The sequence below is a fragment of the Scylla paramamosain genome, chromosome 21, assembly GCF_035594125.1.
Source record: "Scylla paramamosain isolate STU-SP2022 chromosome 21, ASM3559412v1, whole genome shotgun sequence".
Classification (NCBI taxonomy): Eukaryota; Metazoa; Arthropoda; class Malacostraca; order Decapoda; family Portunidae; genus Scylla; species Scylla paramamosain.
The window spans coordinates 4,495,767-4,516,792 of record NC_087171.1 but is presented as its reverse complement, the minus strand read 5'-3'; the positions used below and the strand labels follow the sequence as shown (position 1 = coordinate 4,516,792).

The following is a 21,026-nucleotide window of genomic DNA, read 5'->3' as shown; positions in this document are numbered from 1 at the left end:
AGTCTGGTACAAAGTCTTCACTGTGAACACTCAGTCACTCCACCGCCTGGTTGGTAATGAATGAATGGTAAAGCCAATTCAGACACCTCTTAGAAGTTCGTGCTTTGCTGGTGCCGCTGCCAGCTGTCTCACCTGATGATTCAGTAGAATCTCCTGCAGTGGCTAAGTGATTCTGACTTGCAGATTTCTTCACATCTGAGTAATTTGAAACTTCCGACAAGTGGAAGAGTATAAGACTTAGGTGACGATGCACTGGCATGTGTGTGGAAGGACTGTGGCAGCTCCATGCGCCACACACAAGCGGAGGCTGACTGCTTCTCCAGAAAAAGCTTTCATGAGTTTTCATCTTGAGCCGACAGTTGTGGAAGGTGCAAAGTTTTGTTTTTCACATTAAATCAAAGACATCCCACAGAAACTCCCACGGTTTTGACTTATTTGCAAATTAATTTATCAGCAGATTCAGCCATGCTTTTGTCCTTAAGCAAAGTTATACCCAAACGATGCAAGTCTCTCCATCAGTTCATCAAGGATAATGTCTCCACGCTGCAGGATCTTCCTATCTTCCTAACACAGGGACGCGTCTCCATGACCTATAAACTCATTAAGCAGAACGCGAGACTGTTTGAAGCTCCCGGTGCCGTTGCTCAGTGATGACTTTCTCTGAAATCAGTTCTCACATAGACGTCTTTGATGCAAGACCACCGTGTTTAAATATCACGTTAATAATTACTCTAATCTGATTCTAACTATAAGAAAAAGTAGAAAAAAAAAACTCTCCTTCCAGACACAATGGTAGATGAAACGTAAATAGTAGTAAAGTCTGTTATGTTTGGTGTTTCCTTTACATTCACAAAGGACTTGAAACGAAATGATGTTCTTGGCTTAGCATACTATGCGAAAAGTATCTTTTTTTTCTTTATCCACCAGCAGCATTATCAAAGCAAAAATTGTAGCCATATGCAAAACTAAGACATGCTAGTCGAATTTTTTTCTTGTCTCGGAGGTTTCATAAGTGTTTGCGTTTTAAACGCAAACACTTAAACGCAATTGAATACTGAAAATGAATGTGAATGAACTAAGTAATCCTGTAACAAATTCAAAGAGAAAGGATACAGATGACGCTTGTATCTGATAAACAGTCAGTGTAATAAATCAGGTTTAACGTTTATCTTTTGTCATTAGTGCGTATGTCGGCAGCACATTGAGAGGAAGCCCTTTTCTCTAATATCGTCATCATTTCAGATATAACCACTAATTTGCTTTATTTAATTCAGGACTGATGTTGAGACACACACACACACACACACACACACACACACACACACATACGCACCAATATCCAATACACACGTTTATTCAGTTGTCGGTGTGGCCTCTGTATACTGAACTCCACTGGTTTCCGGTGTATTAATGCTCCATCAAGGCGTCACGACACTGAACGTGTGCCTGTACACACTAGTCGGCGCCGGAATCGCTACGCACGGGAGGGAAAGAGACAGGACGGGACATGAACCAAGGCGATTAAAAATAAATAAATAAAAAAAAAATCCCTCTTGGCGGTAGAATTCATAATGCTTTTCGTACTGGGGCACAATAAAAAATAAATATTACGAGTTTTTTTTTCATGTGTCATAATACCAACAGAAAATGCAACTCATGCTAAATTATGGCTTTTGCTTCCTATTGCTTGTGTTACCATCCAACAATATTCAGAAAAAAAGAAATGTTGTATATGGAATGGCTGTGAAATCATTCTACGTATACGCAATATTACATTCCCTCTTCTCACATCCCTGTTTGTTCTTACTTGCAGAGGCTGACAGTGGTGAACGGGCTGCCAACAAAACCCAACATGCTCTTAGCTTTCTCCATTGAGTGAATTTTTTAAAAGGTTACTGAAGTAATCTCCCTCGCCGTTGAGAGTACCAATGAGGTGTTACAACGATTCGTCCAAGAGAATGCACTTAGCCATATGGATGAGACCTACGGAATACCTGACTAATGATTTTGCTCTTCTATCTCTTCTGGGCAAGAAGTTGAAAAATACTCGAGCTTCATGATTCCCAAAAACAAAGCGGAACCATTGTCTATATTTCAGATACACACGAAGTGCCTGGGCTTCAGACAACCTTTGTGCGACAAATATCAGCAGGTGTCCTCCTCACCCTGGAGCAGCCCACTTCACGATCATGGGACTCAGGGATCAGTAAACCGATCAACAGCGACCACTAACGATCAATGAAGCAACCCAAGGATCTAGGAATAGTATAGGGAATTAAAGAGGTGGATAAATGTCATGCCGCTAGCACGCGTGAAATAAAGGTCAAACAAACAACCATAAAGAATATACTAGTAAAAAATTAGCAGTAATAATGAGAAAATTTACAATCTTACAGACCTGGCTTGTCTGCAGGAGGCGATGCGAGAGGATGTATTATATGAAGAAATTAATTATATCGTCGTTGGATCAGAAGTCACGCAAGAAAAAGCCCTAAACTTTATAAATCTCTTGATGCTCATAATATTAGTAGAGATAAAATATGTTCAATCTTTCTCTCAAACTACCTACCAGCTCTCATAAACGAAGGTCAAAAAGACGTTCATAAATATCTCAGAGGTAGAAAAGTGATCGATAATTGATGCAACGTCATTTTGAGAACGAATGAAGGTCAATCCGTGTTTGGAGTTCCTACATATGTAGACACCAGTCCCTAGGGGTGCCCGAGGTGAGGCTGCTTAGTGACGGGACGGTGTGGCCCTGGGCTTGATGGTCAGCTGTGCCATAATTAGAGTAGCGTTCACTAAATAATTTTTCATGTAGTAACTGTTCAGTGATCGATGAACAAAGTTTTTAAAATTAAGACGTCATCGTGCAATGTACTCATACCTGGGCTGTCCCGGTCGTCACGTTTATCATTGACTGACAGAGCGGCCGCTCCATCTCAACGACAATCCTTCCAAGAATCAAGAAGACGCTCAGGACAAAGATGCAACAAGAGGTGGCAGAGTCCAGCATTCAGAGCAGCAGGAACTGAGGCGCCACCATTCCCTACTATTACCATCACTACCAGCGTTCCTACACCACCGCCACCACCACCACCACTACCAAAACCAACAGCAGGCAACATTGATGTGTTTTCTCACAAGCTATTTCTGAAATACAGATTAAACATTTATGAATAGTACACTTCTGTATCTGAAGTATCCTATCTGTTCTGCCAACAGTTAGTGTAGACCCGTGTAATGAAACGGCCTCGAAAGGACATACCGTGCTATCTGTTATCCCTGGCATGCACAGCCCTTATTGAGGCACACTGTCGCTTCGTATCATTTTAAGTTAAATGTCTAGATAGGTTTTAATGTAAGAGAAAGGGGGAGGGGGGTGGCAGATATAAGGAAACAAAAGTTCGAAGAAAAATCATCTTGAGTGCCCAAACCGATGACGGAAGGAATCATTATTAAAGGATAAGGTTAGCATAAAGCATTACCACCTAACACCCTCCACTTGTTTACAGCAGAACAAGCCCCTCCACCAACACCCTCCGTTCTTCTGTTTACTAATGACTATTACAGTTATCCCCGTCACGTTTTCTTATCTCGCCTGTTTATTGCGTTTTCTGTCTTCCACGGCCTCTGTCATTATACTCATTATGCTCCTCGCTCTTCTCGTGCAGTGTGGAAACATTGTAGGCAGTTTTTATTGTGGGTGAAGTGAAAACAACACAATATTGCAGAGTTCTGTTTAGCTTCGGTGTATCGCGGCCACACTTGTCAATTGTGAGGAGGATCACGTGAAATTAGAAAAGAAAAACTATACACTTATTATAATGGTTTGAGAGAGAGAGAGAGAGAGAGAGAGAGAGAGAGAGAGAGAGAGAGAGAGAGAGAGAGAGAGAGAGAGAGAGAGAGAGAGAGCGAGGTGGCGGTCTTCAGTTCCTAATTAAGACAAAATGAATGAGGCAATTAACCTAAACACTCGTACTCTCTCCTCTCCTCTCCTCTCCTCTTCTCTTCTCTCTCTCTCTCTCTCTCTCTCTCTCTCTCTCTCTCTCTCTCTCTCTCTCTTATTTGCCCGCTTGCTGGTCTCTAATAAATCACGTAAAAGATGCTTAATTTATCCAGGAAATGAGAGAGAGAGAGAGAGAGAGAGAGAGAGAGAGAGAGAGAGAGAGAGAGAGAGAGAGAGAGAGAGAGAGAGAGAGAGAGAGAGAGAGGGGCGGTAAGCAATCATTCCTAATCAACTCCAGAAGAAGGAACCTCATGCAGTGCAGTGGCCTGACATCAAAACCTCTAGTGCTGTCTCACGAAGTCTCACTCTCATCAACCTGCGCCTCTCGTCGTGTAATTCAAGTGTAATTTATCCACAAAGAAGGCTCCATAAGTGATTAAAAGACAGCTTCTACTAATATTGTTCTTCTTTTGTGTTCTAGATTCTGTTTTGTCTTTGCTACACTCATATCTCTTTTACTTCTGATTATAAAATGTCACAAAGATCCTGGCTGGTATCTAAATGTCTAGTGCTGAATATTCTTTCTGTGTGTATGTGTGTGCTTTTTTTATGTAAGAGTGGCTCTGAAGATACAAAAGAAGGGAACATGCTTAATATTCCTTCCTCAGATAGCATAGCCTTCAAGTTTCACCCAAAGACCAGCAGAAGAAATGAAGAAAATATCAAGGAACTTTACGTACTAATGTGTTTGCAGCTTTTGTTGATTTACACACACACACACACACACACACACACACACACACACACACACACACTGGATAAATACAGATACGGAGACGAGATCGCGTAAGTGTACCTCAGAACCAGTATACAACAAGGTAAATACAACTATGTAAATGCACACACACACACACACACACACACACACACACACACACACACACACACACACACACACACACACACACACACACACACAAAGGCGAAGACACAGACAAAAACAAAGACGCACCAGGTTCAGTTCTAGAGAAAAAAGATACTTTGACAAAACTGAAAATGGACAAAAACGCTATTACAAAAACTAGATAAACAACATTAGGAGAATAAAAACGGAAAGGAGGAGGAGGAGGAGGAGGAGGAGGAGGAGGAGGAGGAGGAGGAGGAGGAGGAGGAGGAGGAGGAGGCGGAGGCGGAGGAGAAGGAGAAGGATATATTGGAGTACAAGGAAAAACAAAAATGAAGAAGAGGAGGAGAATAAGGATAAGGGCGAAAAATTATGGAAGAAAAGCTGTCGAGATAGTTGAGATAGGGAAGGTGTGTGTGTGTGTGTGTGTGTGTGTGTGTGTGTGTGTGTGTGTGTGTGTGTGTGTGTGTGTGTGTGTGTGTGTGTGTGTGTGTGTGTGTGTCTAGGTGTGTGCGGCGCGTGCATCGAGGTGAACAAAATTTATACTAACATAACTGTATATAACATTATCATATCCATCAAACAATTTTCGATAAATCTCTGCAATATAATTTTGTTTCCATAGCTAATAAACACTGCAGGTTACCACGGTCCCAAATAAAAGCGAGGGAAGGTGCACGGTAATGAGGGAAGTTAACCTTGCGCTAATGTTACTCGTCATATTGAATGCATGTTGTTCCTGGTACGGGTTCTGTTGTTAAAAGACACGTGATTATCGTCAGAGGAGCAGTGGTAAATGTATTACCTTCCAGGACATAAATATATCGTGAGGGGAACATGATGTCACATAGCATTCATTCTCTTCATCATTGTCAGTCACAACATTTATATTGCTTGTTATACAGTAATCGGGAACTCAATATACAAATGAAAAATTTGCTCCCCAACTCTAAAGCATTTTCTTATTTTTTTTAGCTTACTAGAACTCTAAAAAGCTACACATTGCAACCCCACATGCATTGACAACTATAACAAATGTATATACAAATGTATATACAAATGTATATAATTCACATTAAAAAAATAAAAGTAACATGTTAAAATATGATCCACATCCAAAAAGGCATGAGCTACAACAGGAATCTCTTAATGATCTTCCATTTATGCATTTATATAACGAGGTTCGTGCGTGCCGTGCCGCTGTACAGATTAGGAAGTGCAACGTCTGTGGCGGCACTTCCCTTGTAATGCTTCAGTCCCGGCGACTTCGTGCTGAACACACACACACACACACACACACACACACACACACACACGCACTCCTCTCTCTCTCTCTCTCTCTCTCTCTCTCTCTCTCTCTCTCTCTCTCTCTCTCTCTCTCTCTCTCTCTCTCTCTCTCTCTCTCTCTCTCTCCCTCATTTCTCATTATCACCCCAAGGTTAGGTGGACACGTGTCATGGCCACGACTTTACTTGCCACGCTCCAGGTTTCTTCCCTGAGTCTTGACCTAGAGTCCTAAAGTTCCAACACTGAGGCAGTACAAAAGTTTGTTAGGCAAGAGGGTAATGCCGAGGAGATACGATCAGCCGTTGAGGACACTTCTAGGTAACTCTGATGACCAGCCATGGTCCGTGGCGGCCCAGAGAGGACTTGAAGTGACGCCTGTGCCGCCCCCTCGTGTTTCCTGATACACTTGTAATCGAAAGAAGGGTTGATGGCAGCACGTGTGAAATCTGCGGCCACTTGACGATCGCAGATGGAACAATGACCGCCTTTCAGCAGACCTGAACTGAGCACTCAGTGGTGACTACTTCTTTGCGCTAACCATTACTGCCGCCACCTCCCTGGAGTGGTGCAATAACAGTGCCAGAACCCACGAAGTCCTTTCACTGCTAGGCAGCCGCCTCTACACAATGTACAATATTCGATACCACCAGAGACGACATTCTTCACACACTCCTCACGGAAGCTGGAAGACGTGTTGTGAGTGTACCCGAGTGCAACGCGCGTGATGGCGTGTGCAGTGACGGGAGAAGGGATTGCGGCGAGGTGACGGTGCAGCGATCCTCCTGTGTGGGCGGGAGGTGGAGGCAGCCCTCAGCCATTCCTTTCTTCGTCTCGAGTGATAGTAGCAGAAATCTATGATGAAAACTGTATGAAATGCGCCTATACAAAGCAACAACAGTGGGAATGATGATTCAAGTTGCATCAGCGTCATCACAGCCACGTCCAGCGCCTCGCCTGTTGTGGTGAGGCGCAGCGTGTTAGGCACTGTTATGTTCTCCCCGTATATCTGTTAATAGTTATTATTGTACGATGAACAGACGAGGTACGATGTAACGAATGAAATGTGTTTAGCCGGATGTGGCTAGTCCCAAGTATTCGTCTAACAGTGGCGCTGGAATTGAGTGTTCACTGCCTCAATGACCGGAGTTGGGAAAAAAAAAAAAAAAACCCGTATAAAAAAAATACTGGGTTTTTGGGGTTTTACGATTTTTTGGGGGTTATTGTTTTTTGGGGGGGTTTATTTACTTTTTGGTTATTCCTCATATTTATATGTAAATCAGTTAGAATAAGGAATTAAAAAGCAATCTAAAATGAGACAAAAGGTCTGAAGACCAACCAAATCAACAACAAAAATAAACTCGTAAAAAAAAAAAAAAAAAAAAGTCCCGCTGTGGTGCTGGTCCCCGAACATAGTCAAAGGCGGTCGTCTAAAATAAAAGAATAAGTGTGTTGACACCTTCCTCTTGAAAGAGTTCAAGTTATAAGAAGGTGGAAATACAAAAGCAGGAGGGAAGTTCCAGAGTTTATCTGCGAAAGGGATAAATGACTGTGAATACTGGTTAACTCTTGCATTAGAGAGGTGGACAGAATAAGTGTGAGAGAAAGAAGAAAGTCTAGTGCAGCGAGGCCGCGGGAGAAGAGGAGGCATGCAGTTAGCGCGCTCAGAAGAGCAGTTAGCATGAAAATAGTGGTAGAGGATAGCGAGAGATGCAACCTTGCGGCGATGAGAGAGAGGCTGAAGACAGTCATTTAGAGGAGAAGAGTTAATAAGACAAGAAGCTTTTGATTCCAACCTGTCTAAAAGAGCTGTATGAGTGGAATCCCCCCATACATGTGAAGCTTACTCCATACATACACAGATAAGAACCATGTACAGACTTAGTAGCTGGGGTGGAGGGTGGAGGTGGAGTAGAGGTGAGAGAGACTGGCGGAGACGATTCAGAACGACTACCTTCACAGACGCTGTTTTAGCTAGAGATAAGATGTGAAGTTTCCAGTTTAGATTATAAGTAAAGGAAAGACAGAGGATGTTCAGTGTAGAAGAGGGGAACAGTTCAGTGTCATTGAAGAAAAGGGGATAGTTATTTGGGAGGTTATGTCGAGTTAATAGATGGAGGAATTGAGTTTTTGAGGCACTGAACAATACCAAGTTTACTCTGCCCCAATCTGAAATTTTTGAGATCAGAAGTCAGGCGTTCTGCAGCTTTCCTGCGAAAACTGTTTACTTTCTGAAGGGTTAGACGTCTACGAAAAAGCGTGGAAAAGTGCAGGGTGGTATCACCAGCGTAGGAGTGGATAGGACAAGAAGTTTGGCTTAGAAGATCATTAGTGAATAATAGGAAGACAGTGAGTAGCAGGACAGAACCCTAAGGAACACCACTATTAATAGATTTAGAAGAACAGTGACCGTCTACCACAGCAGCAACAGAATGGTCAGAAAGGACACTTGAGATGAAGTTACAGAAGCCGAAGGAGGGTAGCTTGGGAATGAAAGCTTTGTGCCAGACTATATTAAAAGTTTTAGAAATGCGTAAGCCTGTAGCAAAAGTCTCACCAAAATCCCTAGGAGAGGGTGACCAAGACTCACTAAGGAAAGCCGGATCACCAATAGAGCGTCCTCGACGGAACCTATACTAGCGATAAGATGGAAGGTTGTGAAGTGATAAATGTTTAACAATCTTCCTGTTGAGGATAGATTCAAAACTTTAAAGAGGTAGGAAAGTAAAGCAATAGGACGATAGTTTGAGGGATTAGAATGGTCACCTTTTTTCAGGAATGGGCTGAATTTAGGTAAACTTCCAGCAAGAAGGAAAGGTAGATGTTGATAGACAGAGTTGGAAGAGTTTGACTAGATAAAGTGCAAGCACGGATGCACAGTTTCAGAGAACAATAGGAGAGACCCCATCAGGCCCATAAGCCTTCCGAGGGATCAGGCAAGCGAGGGCATGGAAAACATCACTGGAAAAAGGATCTCAAAGGGTAGCATGAAGTAGAAAAAAAGGGTAAAGGAGTGAAGAACAAGCCCTAAATCATCCAGAATAGAGTTTTTAGCAAAGGTTTGAGTGAACAGTTTAGTTTTAGAAATAGATGAGATGGCAATGGTGGCATAAAGTTGAAAAAAAAAAAAAGAGGGGAAGATGAAGAAACAAAGTTATTATAGATGTTTTTCAGCTAGATGCCAGAAGTCACGAAGTCACGAGGATAGTTAGATCTTGAGAGATTTTGACACTTTCTGTTAATGAAGAACAGACACTTGCTTAGGTCTTGCTGATAGAGATTGGTCTGGTTGGACAAAGCCCGTGTTAACTTGTACTGTACAGGAAATAAACAGGGTCAGGCTTGAATACTTTTACATTTTTTTTTTTATGTATATGAACATGCATATACCTTATTTATCAATATGTTATAGAACTAAATTCATATATGTAAAATGTTAGAAAAACCCACTTGGGCTTTTTTTTTGGGGGGGAGGGTGGTTGGTGGGAGTTTTGGATGGGTTCTTTTCATGTCAACACTGTCAATGACTTAACGTTTGGACAAGATAAAAGCCAACACCTAAAGTTTAGCACCCTGACAGTACATCAAAACCTTACAAGAAGGAAAAAAAAAAAAGTGACAAAGCTTAAAAAATCCATCAAATGAAATACTGTTGGGCAGAGTGAGGTGCGTCAGAAATGAAAGCTTGTTCAACTTCCTCGTGTCAGAAGACAATAGCAATTGTGAGTCAGGATGTTAGGTGAAGAAAAAAAAAAAAAAATGATGCTGGATATAAAATATTCAGCACGACGCTAGACTTCATGTAAGTGTCAAACAAAAACAAAAACATTTACTCTTGCTCGAACGAAATAGTATTATTCAAGGTGTGTCGCATTCATTAACATGATGGAATGTGCATTATGGTGACAATAACATAAAATAAAAGCAAAAAAATGATATGCAGAAAAGTTTGGGATAAGAGAGTGGAATGATGCTGATGAAATGTCAGATATTAAATGTAGAAAGGAAAGGCAGAATTATGAATCTCTCTCTCTCTCTCTCTCTCTCTCTCTCTCTCTCTCTCTCTCTCTCTCTCTCTCTCTCTCTCTCTCTCTCTCTCTCTCTCTCTCATGTAACTTATACATTAACGCAGTGGTCGAGGGAAGCAAGCAAGAGTCCAAGACACGGCATTACCGGTGTGCAGGATACTCTCAGTACTGTGCACCGTGGACAGTAGAAATGCACAAAGTAAGGCAGCGCTGTGTAGTATTCTTGTGACAGGGATGAGTTACTGAAGGCAAAGGTTAACTCCTGCATCAGTAAGGTGAACACAGCGGAGATGAAAAACTCATGTGTAGGGCGAATGCAGTTTGTGAGGAGAGGTAGATCAGATCGTGAGAGTAATAAAGTGCATTTACCTACCTGTTCGTATATGTATCTGTCTGTCAGTATATATGTGTGTATCTTTCTCGTATTTGTCTGTTGTCTCTAAGTTTTGTGAAGGGAGGAATAGATATGATAATGAGTGTAGTATGGTGCATTAAACCTGTTCGTATATGTATGTATCTGTCTATTTGAATGTGTGTGTTGTCTGTCTCTGGATGTCTAAGTGTGCTATTTGTTGTCTTTGTATGTCCATCCGTCTATTTATTTATTTGTCTACTAGATGTTCGTATATGCATTTATCTTCTTTCTCTATGAGTTCTTATTTGTCTTCTATTTGCTTGCATATTTATCATATGCCTTCCACCTTTCTGTTTATATATAAAGGTACAAAACATAGATAGATATACGCATATACACAAACATGCATACACACATACATACATACATATATGGTTGAACACACAATAAGAGACACAAAAAGAAAGCCATATACGCAAACGAAGACAGTTTAATGTATAAATGTCCCAGAACTCTCATGAAAAAATTGGATTCCTGATGAGAGGTCTCCATCAGCAGACAGACAAGATCGCATCAAACACGTGGGTTGAGGGACTGCCGAATATGTGGAATAGCGTCTTATTAACATCCTCATTCACTATTTTCCTCTATTTTATTTTTTTTTATCCTCTTTACAATCTTTTTATGGATTTTACTCTAGGTACAGTTGTTGTTTACTGGTTACTCAGCAAATAGTTTAGTAGGCAATAGGAGGAGGCAGTAGGCACCTGCCGAAACGATAATTACTCCGTTTCCCTTTGTGTCTCACAACACAAGGGGGCAGTCACAGCCTGCCCTCTAAAGACAACTCTCTTCCTCCACACAAAACTACAAGCACCTAATGACACACACACCCTTCACTCAAAAATTTCAAAATTATCATGGCGACTCCTATACCAGCCTCGGAGTCCAATCTGAGGAGGGGACCATAAATGTCCCCAGGTCGGACTGCCCTTCTGTGGACGACCCTAAGTGTCCTGACACCCCCCTCAACTTTTTCTTCATTAACTTGTGCAACATTCGCGGTCTAAGATCTAATTTTCAATCTGTAGAACACCACCTCTCCTCTTCTAAACCTCCTCTTCTTTTCCTCACTGAAAACCAGGTGTCTGAGGCAACTGACAGTAGCCTCTTTTCTGTTCCCTCCTACTTTATCTATCCTCATTTTCGATCCAAAGCTGGATGTTGCGTTTATGTGCGCAATGACTTAACCTCCTCTCGTGCCCACGCTCTTGAATCTTCCGTGTTTTCCACCATCTGATTACGACTACAGACTCACTCTCAAACTAAATTTATCTGTGCTGTATACCTCTCACCTAACTCCTCTGACTATAAAAAATTCTTTGACTACTTAACTTCCAAAGTGGAGCACATTCTGACTCTCTTCCCTTTTGCAGAGATCTCCATTCTTGGAGACTTCAATGTTCACCACCAGCTTTGTCTTTCCTCTCCCTTCACTGACCATCCTGGTGAACTAGCCTTCAACATTACTATCCTCCACGACCTAGAGCAATTGGTGCAACACCCTACTTGTATTCCTGACCGTCTTGGAGATACGCCCAACATTCTTGATCTTTTCCAGACCTCTAATCTTTCTGCTTATGCTGTCACCCTTTCTTCTCCATTGGACTCCTCCGATCACAATTTCATGTCTGTATCTTGTCCTATCGCTCCAATCCCTCCTCAGGATCCCCCTGAGCGAAGGCGCCTCTGGCGTTTTGCCTCTACTAGTTGGGGGGACTTGAGGTATTTTGGTTATTTTCCTTGGAATGACTACTGCTTCCGTGTCAGAGACCCGTCTTTGTGTGCTGAGCACATAACAAAGGTGATAGTGTCTGGAGTGGAGGTGTATACTCCTCACTCTTTTTCTCGACCTAAACCTTCCAAACCTTGGTTTAACACAGCTTGTTCTCGTGCTATACATGATAGAGAGGTGGCCCACAAAACGTACTTAAGCCTTCCATCACCAGAATCTCATGCACTTTATATTTCTGCATGGAACCATGCCAAGTCTGTTCTCCAACTAGCCAAAAACTCCTTCATTAACAGAAAGTGTCAAAATCTTTCAAGATCTAACTCCCCTCGTGACTTCTGGCATCTAGACAAAAATATCTCAACAACTTTGCTTCTTCTTCTTTCCCTCCTTTATTTCAACCAGATGGCACCATTGTTATCACATCTGTTTCTAAAGCTGAACTCTTCGCTCAAACCTTTGCTAAAAACTCTACCTTGGACGATTCTGGGCTTGTTCCTCCCTCTCCTCCACCCTCTGACTACTTCATGCTACCTATTAAAATTCTTCGTAATGATGTTTTCCATGCCCTCGCTGGCCTAAACCCTCGTAAGGCTTATGGACCTGATGGGGTCCCTCCTATTGTTCTCTGAATTTGTGCCTCTGTGTTTGCACCTTGCCTAGTCAAACTCTTTCAGCTCTGTCTGTCAACATCTACCTTTCCTTCTTGCTGGAAGTTTGCCTACATTCAGCCAGTTACTAAGAAGGGTGACCGTTCTAATCCCTTAAACTACCGTCCTATTGCTTTAATTTCCTGCCTATCTAAAGTTTTTGAATCTATCCTCAACAAGAAGATTCTTAAACATCTATCACTTCACAACCTTCTATCTGATCGCCAGTATGGGTTCCGTCAAGGCCGCTCTACTGGTGATCTTCTGGCTTTCCATACTGAGTCTTGGTCATCCTCTTTTAGAGATTTTGGTGAAACTTTTGCTGTTGCCTTGGACATCAAAAGCTTTTGATAGAGTCTGGCACAAAGCTCTGATTTTCCAAACTACCCTCCTATGGCTTCTATCCTTCTCTTTGTAACTCCATCTCAAGTTTCCTTTCTGACTGTTCTATTGCTGCTGTGAGAGACTGTCACTGTTCTTCTCCTAAATCCTATGTTTCGCCTCTTTCTGCAGCATCCTCAGGCTAAAAGCAATAAAACACTAAGTTAAAATTGTATAAAATTCACATGCAATGGCATGTTTTAGCTTGCATGTATTGCCATTGCATGTGAATTTTATAAAATTTTTACTTAGTGTTTTATTGTTTTTAGCCTGAGGATGCCTGCAGGAAGAGATGAAACATAGCAAACGACAAAAGAATAAAGTTGAAGAAAATTTCGGAGTTTCTCTGCAAAACAAGCTAGCTACTATATATATATATATATATATATATATATATATATATATATATATATATATATATATATATATATATATATATATATATATATATATATATATATATATAATTTCTTAGATTGTGGGTGAAGGCAATGCTCCGCTCCCAGAGGGAGTCTGCACAGTAGCCCTTTTTATGTTCCCTCCTACTTTCTCTATCCTCATTTCCAATCCAAAGCTGGATGTTGCGATTATGTGTGCAATGATTTAACCTGCTCTCCTGCCCACGCTCTTGAATCTTCCGAGTTTTCCACCATCTGGCTACGACTTTATAGTCACTCTCAAACTAAATTTATCTGTGCTGTATATCTCTCACCTAACTCCTCTGACTATAAGAAATTCTTTGACTACTTAACTTCCAAAGTGGAGCACATTCTGACTCTCTTCCCTTTTGCAGTGATCTCCATTCTTGGAGACCTCAATGTTCACCACCAGCTTTGGCTTTCCTCTCCCTTTACTGACCATCCTGGTGAACTAGCCTTCAACTTTGCTATCCTCCTTGACCTAGAGCAATTGGTGCAGCACCCTACTCGTATTCCTGACCGTCTTGGAGATACGCCCAACATTCTTGACCTTTTCCTGACCTCTAATCTTTCTGCTTATGCTGTCACCCTCTCTTCTCCATTGGACTCCTCCGATCACAATCTCATATCTGTATCTTGTCCTATCGCTCCAATCCCTTCTCAGGATCCCCCTAAGCGAAGGTGCCTCTGGCGTTTTGCCTCTGCTAGTTGGGGGGACTTGGAGATATTTTGGTGATTTTCCTTGGAATGACTACTGCTTCCGTGTCAGAGACCCGTCTTTGTGTGCTGAGCGCATAACAGAGGTAACAGTGTCTGGCATGGAGGCGTACATTCCTCACTCTTTTCTCGACCTAAACCTTCCAAACCTTGGTTTAACACAGCTTGTTCTCGTGCTATACATGATAGAGAGGTGGCCCACAAAACGTACTTAAGCCTTCCATCACCAGAATCTCATGCACTTTATATTTCTGCATGGAACCATGCCAAGTCTGTTCTCCAACTAGCCAGAAACTTCTTCATTAACAGGAAGTGTCAAAATCTTTCAAGATCTAACTCTCCTCGTGACTTCTGGCATCTAGACAAAAATATCTCCAATAACTTTGCTTCTTCTTCTTTCCCTCCTTTATTTCAACCAGATGGCACCACTGCTATCACATATATTTCTAAAGCTGAACTCTTCGCTCAAACCTTTGCTAAAAACTCTACCTTCGATGATTCTGGGCTTGTTCCTCCCTCTCCTTCACCCTCTGACTACTTCATGCTACCTATTAAAATGCTTCGTAATGATGTTTTCCATGCCCTCGCTGGCCTAAATCCTCAGAAGGCTTATGGACCTGATGGGGTCCCTCCTATTGTTCTCCGAAACTGTGTGTTTGCACCTTGCCTAGTCAAACTCTTTCAGCTCTGTCTGTCAACATCTACCTTTCCTTCTTGTTGGAAGTTTGCTACATTCAGCCTGTTCCTAAAAAGGGAGACTGTTCAAATCAAACTACCGTCCTATTGCTTTAATTTCCTGCCTATTTAAAGTTTTTTAATTTATCCTCAACAGGAACATCTATCACTTCACAACCTTCTATCTGATCGCTAGTATGGGTTCCGTCAAGGCCGCTCTACTGGTGATCTTCTGGCTTTCCTTACTGAGTCTTGGTCATTCTCTTTAAGAGAATTTGGTGAAACTTTTGCTGTTGCCTTGGACATATCAAAAGCTTTTGATAGAGTGTGGCACAAAGCTCTGATTTCCAAACTACCCTCCTACAGCTTCTATCCTTCTCTTTGTAACTTCATCTCAAGTTTCCTTCCTGACCATTCTATTGCTGCTGTGATAGACGGTTACTGTTCTTCTCCTAAATCTATTAACAGTGGTGTTCCTCAGGGTTCTGTCCTGTCTCCCACTCTCTTCTTATTATTCATAAATGACCTAAACCAAACTTCTTGTCCGATCCACTCCTACGCTGATGATACCACCCTGCACTTTTCCACGTCTTTTCATAGACAACCAACCCTTCAGGAAGTAAACATTTCACACAGGCCAGCCTTTCACACAGCCATTTCACACAGGAAGCCACAGAACGCCTTTCTTCTGATCTTTCTAAAATTTCTGATTGGGGCAGAGCAAACTTAGTATAGTTCAATGCCTCAAAAACTCAATTCCTCCATCTATCAACTCGACACAACCTTTCAGACATCTATCCCCTCTTCTTCAATGACACTTAATTGTCCCCCTCTTCTACACTGAACATCCTCGGTCTGTCCTTTACTTATAATCTGAACTGGAAACTTCACATCTCATCTCTTGCTAAAACAGCTTCTATGAAGTTAGGTGTTCTGAGACGTCTCCGCCAGTTTTTCTCACCCCTCCAGATGCTAACTCTGTACAAGGGCCTTAACCGTCCACGTTTGGAGTATGCTTCACATGTCTGGGGGGGTTCCACTCATACTGCTCTTCTAGACAGGGTGGAATCAAAAGCTTTTCGTCTCATCAACTCCTCTCCTCTAACTGACTGTCTTCAGCCTCTCTCTCATCGTCGCAATATTGCATCTCTAGCTGTCTTCTACCGCTATTTTCGTGCTAACTGCTCTTCTGATCTTACTAACTGCATGCCTCCCCTCCTCCCGCGGCCTCGCTGCACAAAACTTTCTTTTCCTTCACCCCTATTCTGTCAACCTCTCTAATGCAAGAGTTAACCAGTATTCTCATTCATTCATCCCTTTCTCTGGTAAACTCTGGAACTCCATGCCTGCTTCTGTTTTTCCACCTTCCTATGACTTGAATTCCTTCAAGAGGGAGGTTTCAAGACACTTATCCTTCAATTTTTGACTACCGCTTTGGACCCTTTTATGGGACTGGCATCTCAGGAGGTATTATATATATATATATATATATATATATATATATATATATATATATATATATATATATATATATATATATATATATATATATATATATATATATATATATATATATATATATATATATTTTTTTTTTTTTTTTTTTTTTTTTTTTTTTGCTGCCCTTGGCCAGTGTCCCTCCTACATAACACACACACACACACAAGATTCCCTAATTTTTAAATATACTTACATACTTATAAGTTTCTAATTACGAAACTAATCACTTGGGAGTAAGACTGACGCTTTACGTGACAATGCAAGCTGCAATACTGCATATGAAGAACTAATCAATGACTTGAACATTTCCGTTTAACGTCAAACATCGCAAAAAGCTGAGACAATTAAACGTGTTCATGGAAAACGATAAATGCAGATCAGTTAATCATATTCTCTTTGCTTTAACTCTACGAAAACTCTGCGAATACTAAACTCTAAATGTATATTCTTCCTTAATATCACTACGCTGACTAAAGCAGCAGGGTGTGGGACACACTGAACACTTTTTTTTCTTTTTAGAATTTTGTCAATGAGCAGGAATCTCTCACTATGACTGATCTACTACTTTCCACATTCAAGATCATCTATTATATAATTTATCTTATACAGTTTTGGTCTATCTCCATTTCTTAGGAATGAAATTGGTAAAGGGAACAAATTCCAGACTGTTAAGGGGCAGGTCGACCCATATCAAAGAACACCAATAATAAATGGAGAAATAGGTGCACTACTTAAGAATTATATCCCTTTTATCTCATCATCTACAACTTGCAGTTATAGAGGAACTTGTTTCTTTCCTTAAAAGAAGAAGAAAAAAACCCTTTAGTTTCATGATATTCTTATTCTATTGACATTTGTAGTGGTCATACTGTCATGAAAACAATACGCATAAGGATCCCTGTAAAAAAAAAAAGGAAAAAAGAAAAACATTAAGCAAGGCATGACAAGTATTAAACAGGCTACTATTCCACTGTAGCAATTACTGTCTTTGTACTTTCATGAACAATAATACTGTTAAAAGGATGTTCATATTCTCCAGTATAATCATTTTTATATTTAACGGGGGCATGCTTTGGCGTTTTGGTGTGAATTAGAATGTTCAACATTCTAATAAACTTGCAATTGCTTTACGCTCAAGTCTACAAATTATATCCATCTATTTCTCTGCATCTGCTTATTTGTGGCTCTTGGCATCTCCTCACTACAGTCCTGGACCACTGGCTTTACACTGATACTTCACCATTTCTTCCCATTACTGATGACCACCTACTTCACAAGAGAGCTTTATTTTTCTTCTATACATCAAACTTTTTTTTTTTTCTAAAACACCGCTCTTTCTCTTTACATTACTTTCCTCATATCGTCTCCGTGTTGCAAATGTTCCCCAGCATTTCATGAATTACAAACTTCGTGTGCTTTACAGCTTAAAGAACATGTTCCGGTTCTAGTTACTGAAAAAAAAAAAAGTTTGTTCACATTTATTTTGGGGCAGCAAGAACCATCTAACGTGTGTGTGTGTGTGTGTGTGTGTGTGTGTGTGTGTGTGTGTGTGTGTGTGTGTGTGTGTGTGTGTGTGTGTGTGTGTGTGTGTGTGTGTGTGTGTGTGTGTGTGTGTGTGTGTGTGTGTGTGTGTGTTGTTTGTCTGTCTATGTGAAAAACACTCACCGCTGCAGCACCATCATGCAATAGAAAACTTTGCGTGTTATTCAGAATGTTTCGAGCACTGTTACCAGATAACTGTAATGGAGTGTTGTTAATTTCCGTTATGTGTCCCACTTCAGTGTTTCATCTACAAATAAGAGAACTTTTTATTTTTATATTTTTGAACCGGACAGTAATCCTTTTTTCCTTTTTATTTTAATTTCCTCAAGTTCTTTAAGAGAAAAATCTTTGCGGACATCAGCCTGCAAAATATTTTCATTAACTACTAATATCGTTAACTGCTATTATGAAACCTTAAAATATATTTACTTTCGATGCTGTGATATTTGTCACTGTCATTCACTTTACTAGTCCATTTATCATTTTTCAGTCACACTTAACTCATCAGTTTCTGCATATAAACTCCATATTCATCTCCCCCTTTACCTCTCACTTCCTCTCTCTCTCTCTCTCTCTCTCTCTCTCTCTCTCTCTCTCTCTCTCTCTCTCTCTCTCTCTCTCTCTCTCTCTCTCTCTCTCTCTCTCTCTGTATAACACTCCACCGACACAGACGTTAAGGAACATGATGGTTGCATGAAGGATCCTTTGGGTGCTACCAATAACCAACCGGGGCCAGACCTCACACCCGCTTAGAGTCACCGAGAATCCTCCAAGCAACTTCTACTGGATCATGTTTTGTTAGGAATGATGGAGGGTCATTTCTTATGTAACAGGGGCACTGGCCTCGGGCAACAAAAACTTATAAAGGAAAGACCCACTGAGATGCTAGACCCTAAAAGGAAAGAGCCAAGAGGATTACACAAAACTGGAGTGTGTTGAAACCTTCCTCTTGAAGTAATTCAGGTTATCGGAAGACGGATTTACAGAAGCAGGCAGGGAGTTCCAGAGTTTACCAATGAAAGCGATGAAATACTGAGAATAAAGATTTACTCTTGCATTAGGGAGTTGGATAGAATATGGATAAAAAAAACAAAAAAAGTAGGTCTTGTGCAGCGAGACCACTGGAGGAGAGAAGACATGCAGTTATTAAGATGAGAAGAGTAGTTAGCGTAAAAGTAGCGGTAGAGGATAGCAAGAGATGCAACACTTCTGCGAAGACAGGCTGAAAACAGTCAGTTAAAGGAGAGGAGTTGATTAGATGGTTTTGTCGAGTCACTTCTCATCAAGTACAAGAAAATATACAGACATTTAATTATTCCGAGATGATGATGCAATAAATACACTTTTAACATTTAATACTTGAATAATCTACACTTTTTTTTCTTCTACCCTTCTCCCTCCCTCCTTCCTTCCCTGGATTACCTGGTGACGCGCCCCTTCCTCCACATGCTGAGACTCGGGAATGCCGGGCACGTACCTGCAGGAGAGAGAGATTATTTAGTCACAATAATCATGGGGACATTTCAACTTGACAGAATCACAGTCATCAAGTGGATAACGTTAAGAGGCAACGTTGTATGACAGTGAAAGAACACCAAACCTTGTGTGTGGAATTTGTGGTTGGCCTGATAAGATGAGAGGAGTAAGGCAGTGGCTCTGTGACAGCTGTATGACATCAGCTACCCAGCTCAGGCGATTCATTAATCAATTATATTACTCAAACAATAAGATCGGGCAAAATACACTCACTCAAACTCAAGCTTACGAAAGTTTGAAGTTGGGAAAATAAATTAACATGGAAGGAATGACAAGGGAGTAAAAAAAATATATTAAATGACTTGACCTTTATTTGGATTTTTAGAGCTGAGAGAGACCAACACTATTTTATCCTCTCTTGTGTGTTGTGGTGCTCATAGACCTACATACACCAATACTACTTTGATAACATCGAGAAATTATAACTGGGTACGAGACGTGTTGGTTCAATGGAAAGGCAGCCTGCTAAACTATGAGAGGCGAGGGAATCTGATGACGGCATGGTAAGATGGCGTCATGGGCACAATGTGAATACGGATTTTGATATTATATTCGTAAAGGGCGGACTTATTGTTGACGAATTTTTATCATCTTGTGGGAAACCTGAGGCGCAAGACAACAGAATATTCCCTCGATACAAAAGCGTTAAAAAAAAAAAAAAATCACATATCTGAATAGTTTGGTTAAACCTCTGACGGGGAATGGACGGACCGAATTCTTTAACCATATAATAATTATATAACTACTATTACTACTGCTGCTACTACTACTACTACTACTACTACAAATAATAATAATAATAATAATAATAATAATAATAATAATGATAATAATAAGAGAAACAACAGCAACAACAACAATAAATCCTATTTCTTGAAGCTGCATCTCATACATTTCAACACATCCCTATACAGTAGTTTCCCTGCCACTACGCCTACACCACCACTCATTTCCCCGGGGTCTCCTTCCAGCCCACGCCCCACGACATCCACGATACCTACACCTTCTAAGATCGAGTGGGAGAGATAGCACACCTCGTATCCTTAGCTAGTTCCATCATGACCTTGTTGTTGCGGGAAAGTAATTCAATTTGAAATCAGATTTCCCCTACGGCCTAGATCTTCCCTACGGCTATGTTACAACCTACCCTACCACCCGTTAACTGAACTAACCCGCTCTTCCGCACCAGCTCACCAACCTGCCACGGAGGAGAGCAATCAGAGGCATGCACAGATGAGGCTGAGGGGGACAACATAATGGAAGAATATAAGGGAGAAGGTAATGAACACAAAAC

General features: G+C 41.0%; 1 long non-coding RNA gene across 1 annotated transcript in view; it reads right to left on the bottom strand.

Moving 5' to 3' along the window:
• The window catches only part of LOC135110888 (uncharacterized), a 46,481-nt gene that overhangs the window by 4,946 nt on the left and 20,509 nt on the right, over positions 1-21,026 (bottom strand). The window contains exon 2 of the long non-coding RNA XR_010273484.1: positions 19,619-19,673. This is a non-coding gene — a long non-coding RNA (uncharacterized LOC135110888). The remainder of the gene's footprint in view (positions 1-19,618; positions 19,674-21,026) is intronic.